We start from the raw sequence: 21,150 nt of genomic DNA on the forward strand, positions 1-21,150 counted from the left end.
ACTAATATGGGAGGTGAAAGGATAATGAGAAAATGTTTTTCCTATGGTCTTGAGCAGTAAGAGGGCTTTGGTCCAGTAGCCAATATGGAGGGAAAAGTGACAAAAGCTGATGCCAAGGGAAATGAAGTAATAAATTCTTGTTTCTTCTATCTACTTTAGATGAACCAACTGATACAATGCATAGCTCAATTAGCTGTTAACTCTTTCACATCTGTTTGGGATAATTGATTGAGGTTAAATGCAATTCAAAAGGGTTTTTGTACTTGATCTTGTTGTTTTCTTTGATAAGTGATGTGAAAATGAGTAATGAAATTTATTTTCCAGACAAAATAGAATAAATGTTTTTTTTATAAACATCTGCAAGATAACAAAATGATGGTAAAGACCATTAGAAATTTGTCCATAGTATTTTATCACAATTCTTTCTGTATCCTGATGAAGGGTCTAGGGGACTGAGGAGAAACAATCTAGTTTAAATGACATGGCTGCAAGGGTAGCATGCAAGGGATTGGAAAAGCGAGCAGGAAGATGCAGGTAACTGTCATCCTCTTGGGTAATATTGCCTAGGCATGTGTATTGGCTCCCGAGGTAGTTAAAATTTTCCAACGGTGACTTTAAGGACTGAATAATAGAGAACAAATTTGGTACATTTGCAAATGGATACCAAACTGGGAACCCCTGTAAGTATTGTGGAGAACAGAACTCCAGTTCAGAATGAACAGGCCTTGATGGGGTCAGTGACATTGGGTAGCTCGCTGCTCTTAAGTTTTCATATGGCCTACATTTTTCTTGCAACCAAGGAAGCAGCTTCAGTTTCTTTTTCTCCTGATTTCAAATACTGAATCCAATTCAAGATGTCATTGAGCTTCAAAGTACTTGGCCTATAGCCTCCTGTATTATCTTAAATGAAATGCCTGAACCTGCTGTTAAGACTAGATGCAATGTGTCAGTCTTGATGCTGTTGCCAACACTGAAATGAAATAATGTATTTCCTCCACTCTTAGAGTAGACCCAGAGCTGCAGTGTGCTAGAACTTGCTTTGTACCTTGGGTAGTGTTTAAACCACCAGTGAAACATGAGTTTTATGTTGTATGACGTTGCGAAGTGAACTGTAAAAACCAAGGAACCCAAGGAGCCATATGTGTTGTGGGGTTTTTTCTTTTTTTTTTCTTTTTTTTTTTTTTTTTTTACTACCACAAGTGTAGTAAATTCCAAACAAAGAGGTGGGAAGGCCAAATAAAGACGTAGCAATATCGCAATGGCTGTAGTTAGTCACTAGGACTCAAGCATCAGAGCCTGTTGCCAAGTATGACATACAATAGGTAAAACAGAAACAAGAGCGTTTAGAGAGCGTTTTAATAACACATGTTTCTATATGACCTTACTCCCTGTAAGTGCTCCCCGAACCTATATGATATGGTCCTTAAAATGCTGTTGTCTCTTTCTTCTTCTGGCCTCTACTTATTTTTCCCCTGTAAATAGAAATGTTTTTTAAGAAACCTTTATTGTTTGCATACAGGTGACTTCTGAGATGCTGTTTCCTTATGGCCTCCAGTGAAACCACCCTACATATCCAGACGTTAACTGCAAGAGTAAAGAGGCCAGCATATAATGGCTGTTAATTAGTACAGAACAGTTCAGCTTCCATTGTTCTAAACTAATGTAGGATATTAATCTGTTTTCAATAACTAGGATGAGACTAAGTGGTGACTGGGTCATTCTTTCTGCAGACACTCAAAGATTCATAGAATCATAGAATGATTTGGATTAGGAAGGGACCTTAAAGATCATCTAGTTCCAACCCCCCTGCCATGGGCAGGGACACCTTCCACTAGACCAGGTTGCTCAAAGCCCCATCCGACCTGGCCTTGGACACTTCCAGGGATGGGGCATCCACAACTTCCCTGGGAAACCTGTTCCAGTGCCTCACCACCCTCACAGTGAAGAACTTCTTCCTTACATCTAATCTGAATCTACCTTCTTTCAGTTTAAAGCCATTACTCTTTCTGGTATCACTACACACCCTTGTAAAAAGTCCCTCTCTAGCTTTCTTGTAAGCCCTCTTCAGGTACTGGAAGGCTGCTATAAGGTCTCCTCAGAACCTTCTTTTCTCCAGGCTGAACGACCCCAAATCTCTCAACCCGTCTTCACAGGAGAGGTGCTCCAGTCCTCTGGTCATTTCTGTGGCCCTCCTCTGGACTCACTCCAACAGGTCCATGCCCTTCTCATGTTGGGGGCCTCAGAGCTGCATGCAACACTCCAGGTGGGGTCTCATGAGAGTGGAGTGGAGGGGGAGAATCGCATCCCTCGACCTGATGGCCATGCTTCTTTTGATGCAGCCCAGGATACAGTTGCCTTTCTGGGCTGCAAGTGCACATTGCTGGCTCATGTTGAGCTTCTTGTCAACCAACACCCCTAAGTCCTTCTCCGCAGGGCTGCTCTCAATCCACTCATCACCCAGCCTGTATTTGTGCTTGGGATTCCCCTGACCCATGTGCAGGACCATGTGCACTTGGCCTTGTTGAACTTCATGAGGTTCACACAGGCCCACCTCTCAAGCCTGTCAAGGTCCCTCTGGATGGCATCCCTTCTCTCCAGCATGTCAACCACACCACACAGCTTGGTGTCGTTGGCAAACTTGCTGAGGGTGCACTCGATCCCACTGTCCGTGTCGCTAACAAAGATGTTAAATAGCACCGGTCCCAGTACTGACCCCTGAGGGTGTGTGGTCAGTCCCCTTTGTAAGAGACTGTGACTGTGGCAGAACTAGTTAGTCCAAATTAACTTTGAAAAAGCAGGCAGGGTGAGAATTGATAGCAGGCTGATGACTTTTCAGGATTATGTTAACTGATAAAACTGACCTACTATCAAGACTGAATGAGCAGAAGTGCATAGGGGAAATAGATCTTGGAATGTTACACATTTTAAATCAGTAATACCATTGCTGTGGTTTGCCCAAATGTAATTGTTTCTGGTGGTTGTCTAAACACAGAAGGCTTCAGGGTTGTCTCCAGTCCATACTCAGACTTGGAGATAGTCAGACTGGAGGTATAAAGTCTGTGAAGTCAATATGACAGTAGAGAACTCTTTAAGTGTTCTTAAACAGGGGGCTTTATCTTCTAATGTCCACAAGCAGAGCACTGTAGAAGGATAGAAGTCTTCATTACAGAAAAAAAATGAGTCTTTCAGGTGTGTAGTGTTGTTCTGCCTGCCTTCATCCTTTCCTTTTTTCCATTCACCAGAGAACTAGATCAGGGGCTGGACTATAGGCTAGAACATAGCTGTTTGTTGCCAGTGCAAGGATGTATTTTTTTAATCCATCTTTTGCCTCTGGTCTAGTTTGGGTTTTTTTCGTGTGTGTAGGGATGTTGGGGTTTTTTGTGTTGTGGGGGAGGTTGGTTTGTTTGTTTTAAAAATTTGCATTGTGCTTTTTGTGTTTTGGATTACTGTACTGAGGTCTTTCCCTGAACCATATTGTTAGACAAGAACAACTGAAGCCTCTATAGCATTATATTCCTATCTGAATTGAGGAAATTGTTTTCATGGTGTGACCTTAGTTTACGACAGTAGCTCCAAGGGTTCTGATCTCTGCAGGGCCATCTTGCAAAATAGCGGATTAAGCTTGCTCCAGCATGATTTCCAGATGTCTAATGCCCTAGGAAGAGCTGTGCTTACTCTTGTGATTTGAAGTGTAGTAATTGCCTTAGGTAGAAAACCTAAGGCAGACCACAAAACCAGTATTGTTCTGGCTGTGGTTTTTTGATAAGGCATACAGGGAATGCAGCCTGCCACTTCATGGAGGGTGAGGACTGGTATTCAGTATGTGGATAAAGATGATGCAGTCCATGTAAGTACAGCACTATCAAGACTGACAAGAAAAGTCTAGTTGCGGGTGAGAAGTGCTTAGCTATCCTGGGGAACTTAAAAAGCTGTACTACTGTCTGTTTTCTGTGTGAACTGGTGGATGCCTTTGGGTCCTCAGGATGGTTCCCAGAGATTGCTTTGGTCGTTACAACATGGAGATGTTGCTTTTTACTTGCGCAATGCAGCTGTATTGCTGGTTGCAGTCTGTATGCTCCAGGGATAGAGTTTAGGCCTTCAAATGAATAACTGCATCACCAGATAACAGAAAGAAACATGCTTTTTGTTGTTTTGCATGCTTTTTTCTTTTCTCTTTCCGTAATTACAAGTTTGTTCTGTCGTGCAGTGGAGACAGCCCCCTTAACTAGGTTTCAATTTAAAAAGGAGCATATAGTTATTGGAGTCAGAAGGCCTCTTTCATTCCTTCTCATGTTATCATCAACTAAGATAAAACGCGCATAATCACAAACGTGGCTTTTGCTGGCAGATATATAGGTAAAGTAAATTGTCTGTGAGAAGAAAAGGGAGATAGAATGTGTTAATGTATTGTAGGGTTGAAAGCCTGTTTCAGTAGGACAGAACGCTTTTTAAAGGATTTGCATCACCATAAGTAAAATTAAAAAAAAGGACCACAGAAACAGTTGTTTGTACATTGCACTATGGAGCCCTAACACCAGGAGTTGGTAAAAGATGATGAATTTAACTCTCTGAATTTGGGCTTCTAAACTTCCCCCCAACCCCACAAACACAATGCTTTGTGTCCTGTTAGGAAGGTTGTATTGCGCTGTCATGGTAAGAGAATTGTACTACTTCAGTACTAAAACAAATGTGGTATTTGTGCTTTTGAGACTAGTAGGATTTAGTTTATGATCAGTTTTGTAATTTAAAGTCTGGTTTAGAGCTCTAAATCCTAATACTTATGTATTTATGACCCACAACATTAATTAAAAATATTTATTCAATTTCCAGCTTTCAACAAGTTGTATAATTAAAAAAACAGGCTTACTCTTAAGTATCATTAAAAATATTTTAAAAGCAGCAACTAAAATATAACCTGAACAATATATTTTTAAATTGATTATTTTTAGCAGAATAAGGTGAATAATATCTGATCTGTGAGATGTTTTTGAATTCACTCTTTAATTTTAAATACAATCTTTAAGCTGTTATCAGCCCTCTGAAAACTGAGGAAAGATTCCTTCATTCAAGCTACTTTACTTTGAGTGAACTGGATTTTATGCTATAGTGGTGTTGCAGCATATTTTCACTGCTAAAAGAAAGAAAGAACACCTTTCAGTTCATTACTGACTGTAGGGATTCTTGGCTCTCGTTAGCTTTTATTTCACAGTAAAGTGAAAATGGAAGAAATAAGATGGTGTCGTGCTTTCTTGTAAATCCATTCCAATTGTTTCACTAGTACTAATTTTCTACGAGAATAAAACTAGTAACTTAAACTGCTTCAGTTCTCAGTATCACAGTTTAGAAGTGGTGATGATGTCCTAGCCAATATATTTTAATACCATTTTGTGGTAGTATTAAAACTACCTGTGTTTTCAATGTTCATATTTCCTTCCTTTTATATCGGAGTGTAAATCTTTCCTATGCTGAATAGGTTGAAGTACAGTAGCTAGTAAAATTAGACCTGTGTTGTGAAATGGAGCATGCATCTCAGATAGATAGTTTCTTTTCTTGGTTTTGGTTTAGGTTAACAGAAGTATCTTTACATCTGCAGTTTCTGGAAATTTAAGAACACTGTGAACCTCTGGCCAAGAAAAATTTTCCCATTATGTAAAACATTCTTGCAGACTAGCTTGACTCACTAAGTGGTGGCAGTGGTGACTTCCTCCATGAAGTAAATAGACTTTTGCAATGAATTTTCTAGTGAACTAATAAATCTCAGTACAGCTTTTAGATTTGCTGTAGTTTGTTATGGTTTCGTGCAACCTTAACCTACTATTTCTCTGTTCTGCCTTCAGGCTTGTGAGAATTGTTTCTGTATATTAATAGGAGATGCCTGAAACCGACTTCACTTGTTTCTTTCCCAGCAGGAAAGCCTGAGTGCTTAGGCTTTAACTGAATCAAGACCAGCTCTCGGCAGTGGGAGGCAATATATTAATCCATTGGAATCACAGACTGCTGTCTTGTGTGTCACTGTGGTTTGTGTTGTGAATTTTTTTCATGTAAACAGGTAGGTAGCAACAATTCTTCTGCTGTATATATTTTTGTGATATGTACATTTAGAAACCTCATGAAAGTTGTGTGAGTTGGGGGGTTTTTGTTGTTTTGGTTTTTTTTTTGGTAGAAGTAGTATTTGTGTCATGGCATGAAACTGTAAAGTACCTTGTTCTCCTTTGTGTTTTCACATCTCTAAGTTGATTGTATGAATTTTACAAATCATCTTCAGTGCCTGGACTTGCTTTAGTTATGAATGAGGGTGATACCTCAGAAGTCAAACAATTTTCATTCTTATTTCTGTAAGTAAACCCTCTTACAGCCTTGCTCTTTCTTATTCTGTCTTCTACACAATCAGAATGAACTATTTAGCAAGTTCTGCACTCTTTGCCTGATGGAATTAAGTTGGCTGATAGTATATGGAGGTTTTTTTATTTATAAACTTTTGCTTCATTTTATCAGTTCTGTTGTATTTGTGAGAAAGGTAAGCAAATTATCTCAATTTTATTAAACATCTGAGGGAAAGTTTTGTGTTTTTTTTTTTTTTTAAATGTTTATTTCAAATAGCTTGAAAATACGATTAGAACTCTCATAGATGGTAGCCAGCTTCCTCAGTCAGCCACAGCCCAATTTGGGAAACTACATTATACCTTAGTTGCAAGAAGACAAAACTTCCTGAAGCTTTTAGAACAGTACATTAAATGTTTGAGGTTGTGCTTTCCTTCCTTGTTCCACTCTACTTTTTCTGGAGTTTGAAAAGAAATGATGCTTCTACAAAAAAGTTAGTAGTCCTCTTTGCCTTCATTTTAAGCTGTAAATTAGGAATGGATAAAAAAAAAAGTGAAACATGCTCCTTTCAACTTCTTGACACATAGGAAATTCCTCAGTCCTTCAGGTGAGTGATAGGGATTGTGTCTTTAGAGAGTAGCAGCAGGTGATGCTCTGGGATTGCTCTGTGGCCTGTTCCTCAGAGTAGGTGCAGCTTTAAAAGCTGGAAGGTAGAGAGACTCTTTCAAAATTTGTGGAAAAGGGGTAAAAATAAGCTGTTTGCTATAATAACAATAGACAGTATGTTAAGTGCTATGACTAAGAACTTCTTGTAAGTAATAAATTATGTAATTAATGATGCTGTTTATACACAGAAGTTCATGTTCTTATTACAATAAGTTCTTTTTTGTAGGTTCACGTAGCAGTCCTTTCTAGGTTGTGATCTAGATGTAGCACCTGAAGGGTGCAGGAGGAGGAAATAGTCTGCTGGAGTGGTTGGATACTATCTTGGGCTTTTCTCTGTCTGTCTTACCCTCCCACCAAGAATACACGGGCCCTCGAACAATTTATGAAACAAACTTGATGTCTTTCTGTAAGATTTTCTTCCTTGGCCCCATTTTCTAACTTAGTGCTAGGTAGGTTTTTTTCCTAAGAAATGCTGTATGCATCCTTGATTGTGTGTGAATCCCAACCAGAAACAAACTAGGCTGCCCGTGGCTGTCTTCAGTGTCCTGAAGCAAAATAGGTTAAAAAGTGTTGTTAAGGCGCTAGTATTAAACTAACTGCTGAAACTGAAAGATACTATGCTGCGTTTTTAGGGGAAAGGGATATTTTTGGTCCTTCCACCCCCCAGCTTTACCAAGATACAATTATGGTTTGGTGTTCCTTATTCCTAGTTATTTTATTTTTTTTTTAACTTTTGGCAGTTCCCAGCTTAAGACTGAAGTCCTGTTATACAAGGTAATATTTATACAAGTATGTGAAGAGATGGGAACTTGGTAGGTGTCAAGGTAAGATTAGAGAAAGGAGGCATTATATCTATTCCTCAACACAGGAGAATAGAAATGTACAGAAGTGCTCTAAGTCGTGCAGAAAGGCTCTGATAGCTCTTCTGATTTTTTTCTGTTTCAAAGCCAACAGGCCTTTTCCCTTTTCAAATTCATTATCGTATTTTTTAAATGTGGTATATGATGTTTGGTCTACAAACCAGGGAAGAGATTTGAAACTGAAGATGACCTTTAGTGTTAAATAAATTATTTTCAGTAGAGACAAACTTAAAATAAAACGAAAACTTTGTTTGGGAACCTAAACTGAGTATATGTTGTCTGTTACAGGAATTTCAATTTTAACTAAGCCATGTTAGAAAAGGAAAAAAAAAAGTAAACCTGCTGTTTCAGTGCATGGAAACTCAGGAGCCTCTATGAAGAGTAAGCAAAGGACTTGGGCACAGCTGTGAGAAATTAATCTTTCTCCCATATGTGGGTGCAGCAGAAGGTAGGGAAGTGCTGAATTGCTGGTGGAGGTTTCTGAGCTTTCTGTGTCATTGTCAGCATGTGTTCAGCCCCGCCTATCATTTCAGTGAGGCCAAACCAGAAAAGAGTGGGCAGGATCTTCCTCCGTGGAAGATCCATGGATCTCAAGGAATAATAGGTTGCTGATGGTAGGCAGCTGGGCTGCTATGGGCTAAAAGATCTGGCCTTGAGCCTTGCTCCGCAGGATGCAGAGGGAAGGAGCAGTGATGAGCCTATTGTTGCAAAAGAGCCAACAACTGGCTGATTGACACTCAGCACTCATTGTTGCTCCCTTAGCTCTTAAATGCAGCTGTGGAGAATGAAGAAGCGAGGTGGGGGAGAAAAAAAAGTGAACCCATGTAAAAATCAGACTTCTAGTGTTCAAAGAGGCAATGGGCATAAATTAAAAAAACAATAAAATTCCATCTAAACACAAGAAAAACTTTGACTGTGGGGGTGCTCAAACACTGCAACAGGTTGCCCAGAGTGGTAGTAGAGTCACTCTGTTTACAGATACTCAAAACCTGATGGGACACTCTTACGGGCAGCTGGGTCTCGCTGATCCTGCTTGAGCAGGGGGATTGGACTAGATGATTTCCAGATGTCCCTTCCAATGCTCAACCCTTCTGTGAAAGCTTCTTTAATATTCAGATGTATTCTTTAGCTGCTGTTGTGGAACACTTGGGAAATAATTACAAATGCCCCTGCTGGGCATTACAAATGCCGGCTGGGCATTTGTCTCACAAATGCTGCTGCTGTGTAATCACGGCAGTTTTAATTGTATAGGGAAAGCATCCAAGTATTAAAATAGTTAATTGACTAAACTCCCTGATTTAAGCAGCAAAAGCAAAAAAACCCACCAGCACCACCATGTTCTGCCCCAGACCTGGAAAAGCCCCAAACACCCCAAACCTTAAAAGACTTTTTTTCTTTAGTTTTTTAACCCCCTAAAATATTAGAGGTTATGAGAATAAAAGGTAACTTTAATGTAACTTATAAACAGTGAAGTCACTAAATAGAAGAAACAACTTAAAAAATTTAAAAATGGTTTATCTTTCTTTCCCCAATTCCCTCTAGTTTTGCCTCAAAGTAAGATGCCAAAATTATCCTATGAAAAATGAAGGAAGAGAAAGGCAGGAACACAAGAGGAGAAACAGCAGAGAGAATCCTAAGAGATCCCACCAAACTCTGCAGTTTATTCCTTTCAGCCCACAACTAGTAAGACCTGAGGTGATTTGAATGAACTTTTCTGTAACTGTGTTTCTTTCCCTGGCTCTTTTAGTCGTCCCCTGTTTGCATTTTGCATAGCCCTCAGAAGGACTGCAGTGCACTAATTGGCAAGGAGGGAATTACTAGGAAGGAAAGTCAAGCTATGGTGGTTCCTCTTGCAGTGTTGTGTTGCTGAGATCTGCATTTTGGAGCAGGAGGTAATGAATGGGTGCCTTCAGTTTTCCAATTCGGAGATCTGACTGCTTGCGAAAAAAGGGTGTGGATAAGTTTTCATTAAGAGTCCCTAGTGTGTGCATGGCATGCTGGACAGCCATTAAGTTTATTGATGCAGTGGTTTGGTTTTTTTCTTGATATGAAACACTTGTAGTTTCTGCCTAATACTTTGTTTTTAATCCTCTGTGCTCAGACAGTGGAGAATTAAGGTAAGGTACTTTTTGTTGCCTAACACATAAAGGATAATAGAAGTAATTTCTGCATGTTGTAGCATGCAACAATAACTGCATTCTGTTGGAAAGTAAAAGTTTTGATTACCTTTTTTATTGCTTGTAACTCATTGAAATTCATTGTAATAAATTCCTTGAATTATCTAGTATATTAAAGTTGACAAACAGTTACTTGTACTTCATATGTATTAAAATCTCTTTTTGGAGTCAGTTTTCACTTTGATTATCTAATATAATAAGGAATTGTTTTCAGGAACAGTTTTCTGGGAATGTCCCTCTTTTTATGATAATCTTAAGAGCTAAAAACCCAATCCTTTCTATGTCTTATCCATGTCTTTGGATTTTTTTTTTAATGCCAGAATTTTAAGGGTATAGCACTGTCATAATGCTGCTGTTTAGCTGTGGAGTGCACTTTTTCAGTAAGAACGAAACCTTGGAGGTGCCTGAATCCTCTGTGAATCAGAAGGGATTGGTTGGTGTGTTGGGAGAGAAAGGAGAGGCTGGAAGTACAAAACTCTCTGCACTAAATTTAGTTTTATAGCTAAGAATATGAATGGGCAGTGACCAGGGCAGTCATAATTAGCGTCTAAACTCAGGATGGGAGCTTGAAAGAGCTTTAGAACTTAAATTTCTTGCTGAGTTACTATATAAATGTTTAGTACAGAAATTCATACTTCATTCATGACATCTGTAAGAGTTATGGGTGATTTGCAATTTATATACTCTTTGGGTTGGGAAAGTGTTGTACAGTTGCAGATCTCCTTTTCGTATGTAAGAGTTCATTCCTCTAGTTTTCTGTAAATCTCAGAGCTGGGCTATTTTTCCAGCTGCTTTGTTTCTGGAATGAGCCAGATTGGGCTTTCTTTGGCTAGTGTGTTTCTTTTGCCCGAGTCTGTAACTGCTCATGAGCCTATTACTTAATATGATTCTGGTCCAAAGTAGCGTGGCTGTTACTTTATTAGTAGCAGTAGCCTTTCCTTTCTACCCCCTGAGGACCAAAGGTGAATTGTAGCATGTGACAAAGATCAAAAAATCAGAAAGCCACAAAAAAGACTCACCTATAGCTGTGGAAGTAGATAAATAAAAGGACTAGATAAATGTTGTCTTGGTCTCATGTTACCAAGTCACTCACTTTAGACACAATAATGGGAATGAGAGCGCATCACATTTACTGGCAGGTATGCAATTCTGTGACTGTCTGAACTTCCATAACCAGCTCTGTGTACCTGCTGAGGCTGATCCATCTTCGCAGCATTCTGTGCAGGATGACAGCTGGGAACACGCTGCTGAGGTGGGCCCTTGGTGGTGGTCTGCTTAGTGTCATCTGGGAACATCGCTGCTCTGGCACTACGGAATAGCTGCTCAGATTTGTCAGAGTTCACTGGCACTGTTGGACTCTGTGGTAGGTGGATGCAAACTTCACTGACGAGTTGAGAAACTAAAATTCTTGCAAAAATGTGGTTTGACTGTATATATTATAGTCAGGTGAGGTTACTGCAACGTGGTTGCAAAATGTTGTCGTTGAAGTGTAACTATCAGAGAGACTGTGGCAACTTAAGATTTAGTTTGCTGGTGGCCTGGGCGTTGTAGCATTGTTGTATTTAAACTTTACTATCAACATTTAGGAATGCATATAGATAGAGATTGATGAAGATTTGTATTAATTATGCTTTCAGACTCCTTTCCCCTTTTTGTCTGTGCTTGTAAAAATTCCAGGATCAAACAAGCTTGGCCAAATCAGGTTGCTTTCTTCTAAAACCAAATCAGGTTCTTTTTTGGTTTGAATATTGTCATGGGGTGTTTTTTTCAAGAAACGCTCTGTAGAACAATTAGTTACTTTCCCAGAATTGGGCTGATGTTTCCAAATGGAATTTAACAGACTGTTACCAAGAAAATGGCACTGCTTGAAAGATTTTGTATAGTCTGTAATGACATGTAATGTGTCTGGGTGGAGAAGTTTGAGTGTGTGAAGGCAGGAAAAATTAGCTGTGATTTTTACTTTGTGCATGTCCTTTGGTAATGTTGTTTTGTTGAGAGTCCTTTGTGAACAATAATAGTGGAGGAGAGGAAAACAGTGGTTGAAAAAAATCACATGTTGGTATGTTACCTGTAATGTTCTTTACGTTATTATTAAAAATTAATTTGATACTTCCTCAGTTTCATTAGACTAACTTTACAAATGCTGAGAAGCCTGTTACAGGGTTTTTCAATGAAGGTAACATAACTTAAACTTTTCTTTCTTTAGGGCAAAGAAAAGAAACCGGGCAGACTATAGCAAAGCTCCCCTTATTGGCAAGAGTAAAGAGAACTCTAACAGAGCATTGAGAAAGCCTATCCTCCTTTATCATCAACCTGCAGATCAAATGAGATTCAAATAAAACAAAGGAAAAGTAAGCAAAGTCTTCCAAATTTGGGGGAAGGGAGAGGTGTTAGTGTGTGAAGAAAAGAAGTGTACAGATTTGATCAAGAAAACTGTTGCACAAACTTTGGAAATCAAGAGCTTTTTTTAAACTAACAATTCACCTTTTAATATTGTAGTCTCTTCAGTTGTCTGTCAAGGAGAACTGTTATGTGAGAAGGAGTATATAATTTCCAGACTGATAGAGAGTTTACCTGGTAGCAGATAGCTAGTGAAGAGGTTAGAAGAGGCAGTGAGTAAGAGCAAAGGCTGGCTGGGAAGAAGACAAGAACTATCAAGGGTTTCAACGTTCATGCCATTCTGACAGCAGCTGTGATACTGATGAGGTATTTAAATGGAAAAGGGTCTTGTAACCTGTTCTTAAGATGAACCTCTTCTGAAGAGTAGATTGTAAGAAAATACATAATCATTACTACTAGTTTGGAGACTCACCTTTAATCTTCTAGTGCTTGTAACTTGACTTGTGGTTGCTTGAAGCTGTATTCACATCTATGTCAAATTCTTTGGTGACACTGCCACTGCTTTGTGTGGATGTGATACAGTAAAAATCTTCCTTGATGCTTTTGTTTTTAATATAACTTTTTTTGGCTGCTGGGAAAAATCTCGCATTTGTCAAGCATGAAAATTCTGAGAGCCTTGGATAAACTTTGAAGGAGAAATATTTATTTGGAATTATAGATTTGATGTACTTTCTTTCATAGGCTTCTTTTGCCTTTTGTTTGAGTGCATGGCTAAACTGGGCTGTACTCAATCCAAACTCCATGGGCTTGCTAGCTAATGGTTAGGAGACAAATCGCTATTACATTTATGTAGTAGTTCATGATTTATTTATTTTTTCTACTAAAGCATGGGTATTTGTATAGAGGAGAACATTTTACCTGAACAGTCTTTTTACTACTTTGAAGTAGGTGGTTAGGACTCGTGGAATATTTTTTTTTTTACCTACCTGTCATCTTGAATTTTACTGGAAATCTCCTTTTTGCTTTGTTTTTAATTCAGTATCTAGTGACACACATTATATTTCCTCCTTACATTGAAAATGTATTACAACTTTTTGTGAGGATGAGCATTCAGACTTTGGTCTGAATTTCCATGTGCAATGATTGGTTTGCATTGCACTGCTGCTATGATGAAAGATAGATGCCAGTAATATATATTGCAAAAATCTGTGGTGTTGACTTTTATGTTGTGCTTCAAGGTAAAATTTGAATGCGGTACTGGTAGGCTTGATTGAAACTACTGGTCAAAACTCAGCAGATGAGAGAAAAAAGGGGGCTTTATAAAGGATAGTATATGAGTACAAGAAATTTGTATTAATAGAGATGAGCTCTTACTTGCATATAATATTCGTTTAGGCCACTTTTTTAAAAAAAATGTGTCTGGACATGATTTAAAAAAAAAAAAAAGGGGTGATGACATACCATTAAAGACTTAAAATTTTCATGTGGGAAGAGAGAGAAAATTGGGATTGTCCTCATTCAGCTGAATTTAAGATACTGTGGATTTGCCTTAATTACAGCTGTTGTTGGTGCTCTATCCTCTGTAAGTGCACTAATGAGTGCACTACTTCAGCAAGACACAGAAGCTGTTTGGATTGATAACAAAATATGTCCTTGTTCCAAAATGGGATAACCTTCACTTATACTTATTTGCTGACAGCTATGCTGGTGATAGGTGTGATTAGTAAAACTCTGGTGCAATCAATACCTGGGAGAATAAATTACTAAAACTATATAAAGGCAAAAAAATACAGTGTGAGTTTACATATACCTAGTTTAATAATTCTTTTTTTTTCCTCTGAGTAACTCTCTTGAAAAGTGGAAGATTAAAAAACCAAAAGAAGCAAGGAAAAACTGATTTTTGATACTGTGTGATTAACCTACAGAACTCACTAATCTGAGATAACAGCAGGAATTTTTTGCTCTTGGCCTCAAAATAATTGCTTATAGGGTTAGCAGAGGTATAGAGGAAGCAGGGATCATGCTTAACGTGCTTTGGAGCTTCCTTTTTTTTATTTTCCCTTTTTCCTCCAACTGTTGTATGTTGCTAGAAAACTTTCAACTATGTCTACTGAAAGCAAATATTCCTAGGCTTGAATGAAATTATGACATGATGTCTGTGCTGTAGGCTATGAGCCTATCCACTAGTGTGTTGTAGAGGCTGTTTAATTATGGAAAAGAATCCCAGAACTGGATTGTGCCTGGGCTTCATGCATGCATATTACGGCATTTTTCATGTATTTTTGGACTTTATGCTATATTGTAGGAAGCACATTTATAAATGTTCTTAATTGGATTCAATTTTACACTTTTTGGGGGATCTTCTAAAGGCAGCACTACAAGAGCTTCCAGAACAATGTGAAGCAGTTAGAAGAAAGGATTCTTCACAAAAGCATTTATAATGTTAAGGTGGTAGTTCTCCATATATATAGAGATGAGGGTACCTTGACCTCTCTAGCTGTTTGTCTATAATATTATACGTAGTGTTTTCAGATCCTGAAATTGTTTCATATAGATCATAAAGCATTGGGCTGCAGTTTAGTTGGAAAATATTATGAAAAAAAATCTCTTATGAGACTAAGAAAGGCAGGCAGGTAATTTCTTCTTATCCAGACTTCTAGGAGGACTTAGACTGGTGACAAACCTCACTAGAAGAAGAGTCTAAAAATAGTACTTTCTACTGATGTAAAACACTTCAGGCCAGGGATGCTATAAAGGGTAAGCAATATAGTACTTATTTTACAGTTTAGGGGGAAACAAAATGGTAAAGTCTTAAAACCATGTAGCACTCAGTAGAATTGGTGGAAAAAAATTCCAAACCACTGCTGTAATATTGGAAGCTTCATTGCCTACATACAAGTTATTTGCAAAAAGTGGGGAATCAGCATTCTCTGTCCTTTAAACTCTAATCTTAGGACTTAAGCTGCTTGCTCTTACAGTGACTGTCCTCTGCATCCTTTTAAATCTGGCATTTGCTCCAATTGGAAGTTATTCTGTGCATTCTGCATAGCTAGACTGTGCCTACATGGATCTTTATAATGCAAGCAGATAGTCTTTATCAGCATAAATTCTCCAAGGAATCTCTGAGGATTCTCATTTAGTTTCTAGTGCAACACCTGGAGGCTTTCAGGTTTGAATTTTCAAAAATAATGCATGTTTAAATGGAAGATTGCCATTAATACATTAAACAAAATTGCTCTATTTAGTATTTATTTGGTAGAGGTGAACACAATTTCATTAATATTAACTAGAGGAGCCCTCTGGCTTTAAGCATGCAAAAAGAATTTTCAACTAAAACTGGCATCTTCATATTCCAAATCTCAGAAATCTTTCTGAGGCATTGTGGATGGTGTGGAAAGCACCAATTTTTAACATGTCTCTTCAGCAGCAGCAGTGCTGTACAATTCTACCAGAAATTTCTTTGAAAGGTTGTTGTCTCCTGTGTTAAACTTTTTTTTGGCTGTGTAACAGTGATAAACACTTGCTTTTGGGTAGTGATATGAAATTTGGTCAGAAAAATTTGTAAAGTACTCTTACAATCTTCACATTAAGTATATTGTAGACGGACAACATCCTCATCGATTTTTGTTAATTCACAAAATCCAGTGCAAGAGAGAAACATTCAAAGGATTGTGGGGTTTTTTGTCCATAGTAATATGCTGTCTGAACTGGTGCTGTAGAGGTGGCTTGTTTTCAAGATGTCAACAATGTCTATTGATCCAAAACCTCCAGAATAACAGTTGATAAAAACCTGCAGGCAGCAAATACAAGACTTAAGGTTGGCAAGGCAAAATAATAAAATAGTTTGATGTATGGGAAAGTAATCACAATCAGAGAGAGAAACTAGGCAGTTGCATGCAAGTTCCAGGTAAAAGAATCTTTTAATGGGACTTTGCAGCTGGAAAAACAAATACCATTATACATCAGAAGGAATTTGTGTCTTATATAGACTTGGCCTTCAATATTGTATTCCCAAAGCCTACGTTTACTACAAGAGGAAGCAACAAGTTCCTTCCTTTCTTACACTGCTGGGAAACATGTTTTGAGAATTTAAATCTTCAGTTACAAAAACCCCAGTTGCTTCCATGAAAACCTTTTGTAAAGGTAAAAAATACTGTAGATAGCAAGTGAATGTGAAGTTCTGATTCTGACAAGTCTGAATTAAGGGTCTATGTCTTTTTCCAGACCTTGTTTTTTCCTTCTGAAAGTTCAGCTTCAGTAATACATTTTTACTAGAGATGTGAAAACTAGAATGCACTTTACTGTAACTAGAAATACTAGCACACATGTTGTGGTGGTTTGGTTTTTTTTAAATTATTTTTTTCTGTGTTGTTTTTTTTTTTCTTCCAGATTCCATTTACAAATGTGTTTCAATAGGTTTTTTTCCTCTAATAGAAAAATCTTAACAACAATGTGCCCCCCCGTCACTTTTCCTGAACTTCAAGATGTTAGTCATAGAAAGTACAATATAAGCAGTGAAGTGTACAGTGTGAGCACTGAAATCACTGAAGTTAAACCTGCTTTCACTTCATTAAACAAGTGGACAATGTCTTCATCTTCCCTCATGTTCTGATAAATAATAAAATACAAATGATGAGAGAGTTGCCCTTATGCCCTTTTTTCCTTTTTCTTCCTGAATAAGAAGCAATGATTTTAGACAAAGCTGAAGACATCATCTAGAATGGTGGAAAAATTCACTTAAGATTAGTGAGAGGTTGGAATCTGTGCATGAATGAATATTGTCCAGGCAGTTTAATGTTAAATAAAATATTCTGATGATGTTGCTTGCTGTTATTAGTTTCTAGAATTTGGTTAGTATATAGGGCAGTGTGAAAAAGTAATTCTTTCTTATCTATGTTTATAGTATGCAGTGGTTGACTGGATAAAATGGAAGAGCAGGAAATGTTTTATGTGGTGAGTTTCCATAGGAGACAGGATAGATGGATGATTTTTTTTTTTTTTTTTTGAGCATTGGATGTAGGCTGAGAAAACTTATTTTGGTTAGGGTGGAAAGAATTTCTTGTGGAAGTGAGATATTGTGATCTTAGTTTCCTGGGGTAGCTATTTCTAGTTCCACAGTACTTCGTTACAACATTAATTCAAAAAGTGCAGAGCCATACTTGAAGTTGCATTCTGTGTCATTTATCAGCTTACTCTATTCTCTGCTGTGTTCAGAATTTCTTGGGAGGATTATTTTGTTAAAGATGAGCTGCATTTTGAAAGTAGATTAACTAATATTTTGGGGATTCTTGAGAAGGCAGTTTTCCTGTAATTATTTATCATAAACCTCTTGAAGTGCTTTGGTTTTTTTCTTTTTTTTATTTTGCTTTTCATGGACACCTTTGCCTTCACATACTTTCTTCTTATGCATGCGGAAGATGAGGTGAAGAATTTTAAGACAGGTAGTAGCTCTGCTTAGATTTCAAGGCTGGATTCATTAAGAGTCAACACAGATGCACTCTGCCAGAAATTGGCAATATAGAAAGTATTCTTCATGCACTTGGCCAGTTAGCAGAGTAGATAGATAGACAGACTGTGATTTGAAGAGTATCTGTTGCTATTTTGCTGGACTTCTGAAATTTCAATAGATTGGAAACGAATATCTCTTTGATTAAGAGAGTGGAAAAGAATAACATCCGTTGATAGGTCTAGGTTTAAAAAAAGAAAAGGGAAAAAAAAAGGCTGACAGTAACTTTTAAGACAGCAAGATTTTTTTGTTCCTACTTGGTGATTTCAGAGATGAAGAGATTTTGGTGTATTAAGTTGATATAATTTAAAAGCAAGTTGTTTCTGATAAATCGTGCAGCAGATTTTTCAACCCAAGTTATGCCTTCAAGAAAAGGGGACTTTTTTAGGTCACTAGGGGGTGAGACATCTTTTTCTAGGACTGTATATTTTGGCCTAAATGATTGGGACATGCTATCTGCCTTAGCCCTTGTTGATCCTTGTTAGGATGTGTCATGGGTAGTTCAAATTTACTGTTTCCCAGTCACAGCAAGCATAAGTGGGAAACATAGTGAATGACTTCTCTTTTTGGGTGTATGTGATTTGACATTACCACTTGTAACTTGTGAACCAATGACTTCTATGCCGTGCAATAAAAGTAAAAGAAGCGTTAGGCTTGGTGTAAAATGAGAAGTAGAGGAAATCCGGACTGATGGAAATAGCTTTCCATAAAAACAGAGTATTCAGAATGCAAATAGAAACTGGTTTTGCTAGTTCTCTCTTCAAAGCATATATAAAATAATTTTATAAAAGGAAGCTACCTTTAACTTGAAATATGATTATCATGGCATTTCCCAGAATATTTGATCTGAATATATTTATTTTGTGGTAGATCGAACTTTTCCTTTGTAAACAGAGCCAGAAGTTACAAAAAAATACACAGTGTTGATCCACTTCCTCCACATGGGACTGGCATATCTATCTCAATCATGGACTTCCCCTGAACAGCAGTGGAAGAGATTAAAGTACACTTTGTCCTGTGATCATCTGACTGTCTTTTGATCTTTCCTATTCTTTAAATGCTTCTACTAAAATCCTTGTATAGAAATATGGATCCCAACTGGGGGTTAACTTCATAGGTGAAATGCAATAACCTTGTATATTTTCTCTTCTCTCTCCTGCACCCATAGACAAGAACCAAAACTGGAATTCAAAATGCAGAAGGGTGAGCTTGGACAGCATGTCTCTTATCTGTTGTCTTGTGACCCAGGCTTTCAAAGCTTAAGAGGTCTTTTGATTTCTAAAAGAGGCTTTTGGTTTCTTGCACTTCAAATGACTTTATACTGTATTTTGGTAGCCCGCTGAGATTAAGAAGTAATTATTGAAAGCTGTAGATAGCAAGTGTAAGTCAAAATACAAACACTTTGTTTTTACTACTGCCTCAGGCTGAATCTTGAAGCGGTTTTGCCAGCCCATATGTCATGATTCAAAAGAATGCTGTTAACTTTCAAAAGAGTAATAGTTGAACATAGCATCACATAAAAATCAGCTTTCCTAAATGGCACTGAATTACTTTTCTGCTCTTTTTTTAATAGTTAAAATTTAATCCCTTTTAAAGTTAATTTGTTTGGTTGGGTTTTTTGTTTTGTTTTGGTTTTTTTTTCTCCCATCAGTGCAGTATGTGTTAGACTGAATGTGAATTCTATTCAACATATTATTAGGTAGTTACTAAAAGTGTCAGCCCCTGGGCTCTTGGATACTCCAAAACTATATTAATACTACATTATTATTTATAGATATTCCCATTCTTATCTCTTAATGCTGATGTAATTACTTTACACATCTATCCAATGCTTCCTTTTCTATTTAGAATCGAATTTGTTACACTGAGCAGGAGGGAGTCTACATTAGAACTGTTTTCATGAAAGCATAGTCTAGCAGGCTTGCTAAATTGAGTTCCCTGTACTGGGATGTTGTTCTGTTTAATCCTGTAAGACACTTCACATGAATGTGTAGACTCGTTGAAAGAAATAGAGCCAAGGAAAGTGTTAAAAAGTTAAAAGAATAAAGCAATGTAAAACTTAGCTTATGGTTAATTTTCTGCTATTCAGTCATCTTGCAAACTAGAACGTGGGAAATGCACAATGGTTGCGATTCAAGTGACGTGCATGATTGTTCTTTTGCAAGAATATCAGATAACATTTTTGGTTATACTTCTGATTTTCTAGTTCAGATAGGAAAAGAAGGACTAGTCTGTACCATCCAAGTGAAAAATAGTTTTGCTATTTGTTCAATAATTTTTACAGAATAGAGCCCTTAAAGATTATGGTGAGATCTGGTTTAGTTGCTTGAGAACATAGCGGTTTGTGCATTGGAACAGGCCTTTTTTCTACATAAGAATATCACGCCATAATTGCTATAATAAAAACTCCTCACAGAGGAGTGTTAAGCACTGGGAGAGGTTGCGGTATCTTCATTCTTGGAGTTTTTGAAAACTCAGCTTTGGACAACCTGATCTAACTTTGAAGTTGGCCTTGCTCTGAACAGGAGGTTGGGCTAAATGACCTCCAGAAGTGCCTTCCAACCTCAGCGTCCCTGGGATACTGCACTAAAAAGTGGCTGTGAAGAGCTTGCAAATGGCAGAAGCTTCTTGTGTGGAGAATACTCAGTGTCTTCTGTGTGTTTTCAAGTGCTTCTGTCCTACTTGCTTATATCCAAGTAGTGATTTTTCCTGTTGATCTCATCTGTTCTATTATGTATATGATCTCACGGTCTTCTTCACAGTTGGTTTATGTTAGTTTATGCAAGGAAGGTGGATGCTTATGGAGGTATAGGGCAAAGTTTAAAGTAGTTAAAATATCCAGTTTATTTTAACACAAGGAAAAATAAGCTTTAAATATCGATGCTGCTTTTATTTTCATACAGGAATTGGACTTAGTATTTGAATGTTTTGCATAAAAGAAGATAAGGAATGGTCTCGTCTCTTTCACTGTGTAAAGTTGTATCTAGTGTTGGTGACCAGCAACCCTTCCTCATCTTCCCATAACTCCCTCAGAATTTTCTCTTAAAGCATATGCTGGAAATACCTCAGCACTGGTTAGCTGATCCTATATATGCTGTATAGAAATAGTGAATAGTGCTTCAAGCATGACAAGTACATGGAGGAAAAAAAATATCAGTAGTTTCCCTGTACAAACAAGAGGAGTGAAAGTGCCAAGACTTCTGATCTCACACACGGCAAAATCGATGGATGGTCCTTTGCTTTCAAACCTGCCGCTCCAGTGCTGCTTCAGTCACTGCCT

General features: G+C 37.7%; 1 protein-coding gene across 9 annotated transcripts in view; it reads left to right on the top strand.

Moving 5' to 3' along the window:
• Nucleotides 1-21,150, top strand: part of TRAF3 (TNF receptor associated factor 3) — a 74,108-nt gene that overhangs the window by 11,740 nt on the left and 41,218 nt on the right. For 3 of the 9 annotated variants that reach the window (XM_049828408.1, XM_049828416.1, XM_049828417.1), the window contains exon 1: nt 12,262-12,375. The exons of 4 other annotated variants lie outside the window; for them this stretch is intronic. The gene's annotated coding sequence lies outside the window, so the exon portion shown is untranslated. Of the gene's footprint in view, nt 1-5,906; nt 6,050-8,135; nt 8,296-9,389; nt 9,965-11,163; nt 11,388-12,261; nt 12,376-21,150 lie in introns of those variants that run through there. 2 more of the 9 variants (XM_049828409.1, XM_049828410.1) reach the window with 2 other exon arrangements.

The sequence above is a fragment of the Accipiter gentilis genome, chromosome 25 (genome assembly GCF_929443795.1).
Source record: "Accipiter gentilis chromosome 25, bAccGen1.1, whole genome shotgun sequence".
NCBI classification, from domain to species: Eukaryota; Metazoa; Chordata; class Aves; order Accipitriformes; family Accipitridae; genus Astur; species Astur gentilis.